This window comes from Equus caballus, chromosome 20 (assembly GCF_041296265.1).
Source record: "Equus caballus isolate H_3958 breed thoroughbred chromosome 20, TB-T2T, whole genome shotgun sequence".
NCBI lineage: Eukaryota > Metazoa > Chordata > Mammalia > Perissodactyla > Equidae > Equus > Equus caballus.
The window spans coordinates 12,262,426-12,269,048 of record NC_091703.1 but is presented as its reverse complement, the minus strand read 5'-3'; the positions used below and the strand labels follow the sequence as shown (position 1 = coordinate 12,269,048).

Below are 6,623 nucleotides of genomic sequence, written 5' to 3'. Positions count from 1 at the left end.
TTGTTCGTTCTTTTGAGGAATTGGCTTCTCCAGTAACATCAGCTTTTACTTTATAATAAAATTTTGGTTTAAAAATAAAGTGGGAAGAAATCATCAAAATCTTAAACAGTAAACAGAGGAAGAGAATACTTATTTTCTCCTTTTAAACTTGACTGTGTTTTCCAATTTTTTCCAATGGATCCATTTTTCAAGAAGTAAAAATAAATGTTGTAGTTTTAAACAAAATTTTAAATGCTTCTAATACAAAGCAGTTGCTCAGAAAAGCAAATAACAGAAACAATTTGTTAAGAATATCTCTGTAAGAAAGAAAGAGAAGCAAACCTAAAAGACACCGCCTTGACAGACTGTACATTCAGGCATGGCTGTATGCAGGTGTTCAAAGGCTATCATCTAGAAACAGTCGATTACCTCTGAGCTCTGCATTCTTCTGGGTTCATTCTCAGCAAAGGTGGCTGCCAGCGGCTCCAGGCCCTCATTTTACTGCTAAGTGTCTCTAGCAGAAAGGGAGTACTTTTTTCCCAGTATCTCAGAATCTTGTGCCCATGAATATAAGCCAGTCACTGAGACTCTGAGGGGCTCACAGCCCATCCCTGCAGCTGAACCACATGGACAAATGGATCAAAGGTACCTTCCCAAAGGAAAATTGGGGGAATACCTGACAGGGAGGAGTAAATGCTGGACAGGCCAAACAAGAGGTCCACTGCAGATCATACAGGGCAAAATTCAGAGTAATGGTCAGGAACCACAAAGTAACGTGTAACCATTCAATGCAAGGACAATTTAAACAATCAGAACCATAACAAGTTAAGACGGGAGGAGGCATTCTGTCATAGGAGATTCAATCAAAGACTTGCACTTCTAAGGTTTCAATCAACTGAACCAATCTAACGATTGATTTGTGATATGACACCACAATCCTTCCTTCTGCCTCCACTGCTGTCCACTCTCCAGTCCACCATCCTATCTCAATCAGGCAACTGCCAAGGCCTCCTAATTGGTCGCCAACTCCCTACTTGCCCTCTACAATTCATTCTCCAGAGAGCAGCCAGAGGAAACATTCTTTTAGTCATTCAACAAGCATTTTTTTAGCTCCTGGTATTTGTCAGGCACTGTTTAAGGGACAGACACATTGGTGATCAAAACACATAAATCCCTGCCTTCAGGGAGCTTCCGTTCCAGGGAGGGAGGCAGAAAATAACATAAACTGGTTACGTATAGGATATATTAAATGATGATAAGTACCAAAAAGAAAAAAACAAAGCAAAGGGGTGTGCATGAAGTGTTAGAAGTAGGGTACTTGGGGTGGCTAGGGAAAGCTTCACTGAGAAAGCGATGTTTTGAATAAAGACTGAAAGGAAGTGAGGGAATGAGCCATGAGGATATCCAGGGTGTGAGCATTTGCAGCAGAGGGAAGGCCAGAGCAAGGGCTCATCTCAAGCAACAGAGAAGGCCAGTGTGGCTGCAGCAGAGCAAATGAAGGGAGGCAAGGAGGAGATGAGGTCACGTAGATAAAAGGCTGCCGGATAACCTTTCCAGGCTTTATGGGCCGTGACACGGACCTTGGGCGGGAGACGGGAGCCTAGCACAGGGTTTTCAACAAAGTGACAAAATCGGCCTTGTGTTTCACAGGATCACTTGGCTGCTGTGAGAATATACTGAAGTGAACAAGGGCAGAAGCACCTGACCAGCCGGGAGGCTATTGCCATAATCCAGGCAGAGATGAAGCTGGCTTGGATCAGGAGAGTGACAGATGGGGGGGCTGGGGAAGGTATTTAAAACGTAAACTTGATTCTTTCACACTCTACTTAATTCCCTGCAAAAGTAATTTTATTTCATGACGCATAAAACAAAATCTAAGCTCCTCCCCAGCCCTTTCAGGGCCTGTGTGATATGGTCTTGCCTCCCCTTCCCACCTCATCCCATGCCATTCTCCCCTCTGGCAGAGGCCCTCCTGCTCTTGGCTCCTCCAGACTCTCTACCCGGTCTTTATATGGCTGCTGTCTTCTGTACCTCGGGTCTTGCCTTAAGTGTTCGTCCTCAGATAGGACTTTGAAAGTAGACTTTTGGGAGTCTTGTTCAATGTCGTATTCCGCAGTACCAAGAACAGGTGCTCAGTGAGGACTTGTTAAATAAATCTATTGAGGATGGATAGCTTCATTTTCCCTTTCACACCTCAAAAATAACACCAGAGGGGAAAGGGGTGGGGAGAGGGCAAAAGGGGTAAAGAGGCATTTACGCATGGTGACGGATAAAAACTATTGGTGGTGAGCACAATGCAGTCTATACAGAAACTGAAATATAATAACGTACACCTGAAATCTACACAATGTTATAAACCAACATGCCCTCAATCAAATAATTTTTTAAAAACCACCAAAATAAATGCATACATACATACACAAAAAAGGAGTAGACGATACCGCTGATAATGCTTCAGTAAGAAGCAGAACACGGCACCACTCTGAACTGATCAAACACAGACTCACTCGGGTGTAAGGACTATTGTGACCTCCAGACCTACTTCAGAGGGAGAGTCATCTTCCCCCATCAAGGGCTAATTCCTCCCCCAACCCCAGTCCAGCTCTACACCCCATCCCCTACCCCAGGTTCTTGCCCAATTATTCTTCCTTCTCTTATGTCTCTGTTTTCCCTCACTACCAGTCATGCCCCTCAATCTTACAAACATCCTCAGGTCTCTTTTCTCCCTTTTATTGACCCATTCATCTTTTCCCTCTTCTTCATAGCAAAACTTTTTAAAAAAGTATTCTACACTCACTATTTTCAATTCCTCATACCTATTCATTACCCACGCCACCCCAGTCTTGCCTCCATTTTATTAAAATAATGAATAATGATGATGAGAATAACCATTGTAAGGGCCATGATAGATATTAAGTGATGACTAGTATGAGCTGGGCAGTATTCAAGTTCCTCCAACAACTTTCAAAGTTATGCTTTATTAGCCCATTTTACAGAAAAGGTCACTGAGTATGAGAGATACCAAGTACTGTGGCCAGAGAAAAATAACAACCACAGTCAGTAAGAGGTAAGAGAGAGATTAGAACAAAATTCTATGTACTTACAATTAAACCAGCTGTTTCCACTGAAAACTCCATCCCTGAGGTTACCGATGAATTCTAAATAATCCTAATGGACACTTTTTATTCCTCATCTTACTTGATCTCTTCATCATATCTGATATTTATATCCACTCTTTACTTTTAACATTATTATTATGCAACATTTGATACAGAAGAATATATGGAAATATACATAATTATGAAGCATAATCAGAATAAAATACCCACGAACCTACAAATCAATTTTTATTGACTTGTACATATAATGAAGTGCACGTGCTCTTAAGAGTTCAATTCAATTAAATAGTTAACATTTTTATTTTTAAATAATTATAGGGCCAGCCCCAATGGCCTAGTGGTTAAGTTTGGCATATTCTGCTTTGGTGGCCTCGGTTTGGTTGCTGGGCATGGACCTACCCCATTCATCTGTCAGTGGCCATGCTGTGGAGGCAGCTCACATACATAAAGGGGAGGACTGGCAACAGATGTTAGCTCAAGGTGAATATTCCTCAGCAAAAAGAATTAAATTAATTTAAAAAAGGAAAATAATTATAGATTTTCTTTTGAGGGAGATTAGCTCTGAGTAACACCTGCTGCCAATGTTCCTCTTTCTTTCTGTCTTTCTTTTTTATTTTTTGCTGAGGAAGATTGGCCCTGAGCTAACATCCATGACCATCTTCCTCTATTTTATATGTGGGACACTGCCACAGCATGGCTTAATAAGCGGTATGTAGGTCTGCGCCTGGGATCTGAACCAGTAAACCCTGGGCCACCAAAGTGGAGCATCCGAACTTAACTACTGCGCCACCAGGCCGGCCCCCAAAAACCATTATAGATTTATAGGAAGTTGCAAAGAAATGCACAAGGATGTCCCATGAACCTTTCACCGTTTTCCCCAGCGTTGACATCTTGCATAACCATAGTACAGTAACAAGACCAGGAAATTGATGTTGGTACAATCCACAGCAGCAATTTTTCTATATCTACCTGTGTGTTCCTTTCTGCACCACTGCCCTTCCCAGAGTTAGCCACTGTCCTGAATTTTGGATTGAACATTCTTTTAATTTGTATGGTCTTGCCTCACATGTATGTGTCACTGTGCAGAAAAGTGTTAACATAGCAGGCCTGAGGCTGCTATCCTTAGGAGGGCCTGCTTGCAAGGTTGGCCCTTGGCTGGCATCTGGGAACCTGGATCTCAGGTGGGTCTGATTGTTCCCTAACTGATACAGGTGACTCACCATGCCTTAACTGTTTGTATAAACAATGTAGTTTAGGTTGAATACCTGCTTTCCTTCTGGGAGTCTGGAATTTTTGGTAGTGCTAGGCAGAGGGTGTCTACACGACCAGCCCCCAATAAAAACCTGGGACACAAGTCACTAATGGGCTTCACTGGGCAGAAACATGGCACGCATATTGCTGCATGTTCATTGCTGGTGAAGCATGGGCTCTGTGTGACCGTTCGTGGGAGGGAGAGAGCAGAAGGAAGCCTGCGCAGGGATTGTTCCAGACTCTGTCTCTGTCTTTTCCTCTAACGACTCCGCTGTGTCTCCTTACTACATTGCTGCAATGTTTCTAGCCATGCGTACAACTAAATGCTGAGTGCCATGAGTCCTCCTAGCAAATCTCTGAACGTGGGGGGAACTTGGGGACCCCTGACCCAATTTCTAACAATGTATTGTTTAGTTTTGATGTACTGGAGCATTTATAAAAATGGTAGGATACCACACATAGCTTTGTGCAACTCATTATTCACTCACTGTTATGTTTCTAAGATTAATCTATGGCGATCATTTCTATTACTGCAATATTCCTTTGGGCGACAAAACCGCAATGGATCTGTCCATTTTCCTGCTGATTACACATGGGCTATTTTCAGTTTTTACTACCACAAATATTGTATATGTGAACATTTTGATATACGACTCCTGGGGCACAAATGCAAGAGTTTCTCTAGGGAATTGATTCTCAACCTTGAATGGAATCATCTGGGGATATTTAAATAACACTGAGGCCAGGGTGCCACCCTCAGAAATTCTGATTTAATTGGTCTGAGGTATGACTTGGGCAAAATTTTTAAAAAATTTTCCTGGAAGTGAATTTGCTGGGTCACCAGGTAATTTGTATTCAACTCCAAAACTGGCTGTGTCCATGTATCTCACCAGCATTGGCTAACATTTCCTATTCCACCACATCCCTGCCATCACTTTTATCAATCTAGCCAGCTTATTCACCACTTACTGTGAAATGCATATTCATGTTTATTTTTTTCATTTTTCTGCTGGATTAATTGTCTCTTAATATGTAAGATTCCATGTGCATTTAGAGTATCTATTACATATTATGCACTGGTCAGTACATAAAATATGATATTGCAGTTATATTTGTCCTTAGAATATATTGCACGAAGGTTTACTGTCTTCGAAAGTTACATAAATTCTTTTTTTTGGCCTAATTACTAAATGGATACATCACTGCCTCATGTCTCATGCTTCTGATTTATGGACCCTTTTTGCTAGCCAATCTGAACTTTTTTTGCATCAACACAAGTGTGCCCTCCTCTCACAAGTCTAGGTCAGTTACTATTTACTCATTTATTCACACATCCATTCATTGTTCTTGGAATTACCACTACCTAACCCTGCGACTGGTACTGAGTAGGTTCTCTGAATGAATAAATGAAAACGATTTTAAAAGTGTGGCCTAGGAGATAACACATACCTGAAGAATGGACCAATACAAGGAACAAGGAACTGCAATCCAAGAGCAGTCCGTCCCCCCGCCCCCGGCAGCACGTGCGTAAATAAATACTAGTACTACGAGGCAAACATGTGCCTTCCTCTTGCCCTTCCTAAGTCTGGGAACCAGATTTAACGAATCAAGACTTTGTAGAATGAATCGGAGCAAAACCAAAGCAAAATAAAGGGCAAACAACCAACTTCCTCTAAAGAACTGAAAAGGTAATCAAGGCTCCCGCCAAGTCCCAAATCTAAACGGCTCAGCGCTAGCTCAATGGATGACCAGGTGTTCCCGGAAGCCCCGCCCTCAAGGAGGCGGGGCGTGCGCGGACGGGGCGGGGCCTGTCCTCCTCGACCACGCCCCCTACGGGCGGGGTGTGAGCAGGCGGGCTGCGCAGGAGCTTACGCACCCTCGCCGTCTCCTAGGAGATGAAACACACAAGACGCCCGAGCTTCACCCGGCAGCGAAGGAGGTAAGCGGCCGGCCCGGGCAGGTAATTCCGAGCGGGCTGCGGGGCCGCCACCCTGTGTCCACCCCAGCCCGAGCCTTTCCTACGAGGCCAGCCCGGCATGTCCACTCGGCGCCCTGTCCTACCAGGGCCAACCTCCGCCGAGAGAAGGGGCCTGGCCACTGGTAGGGGGAGGAACGGGAGGGAGGAGATCCGAGGAGGGGCGGAGCGGGCGGGCGGGGGTCGGTGCTGCTGTGGTCGGTGCTCTCTGATCGCTCCTCGAGCACTTTCCTGCGTCCTACACGGTGGGGTCGGTCCCCGGAGGGAGGATGACAGTGGGGCATCCATCAATCTGAGGA

At 44.2% G+C, this 6,623-nt stretch overlaps 1 protein-coding gene across 8 annotated transcripts in view; it reads left to right on the top strand.

The window, feature by feature from the left end:
- Positions 1-6,168: 6,168 nt before the first annotated feature.
- The window catches only part of MAK (male germ cell associated kinase), a 64,541-nt gene continuing 64,086 nt past the window's right edge, over positions 6,169-6,623 (top strand). For 5 of the 8 annotated variants that reach the window (XR_011429492.1, XM_070244078.1, XM_023624452.2 and 2 more), the window contains exon 1: positions 6,169-6,288. The gene's annotated coding sequence lies outside the window, so the exon portion shown is untranslated. Of the gene's footprint in view, positions 6,450-6,623 lie in introns of all 8 variants that reach the window. The other 3 variants (XR_011429493.1, XM_070244079.1, XM_070244080.1) reach the window with 2 other exon arrangements.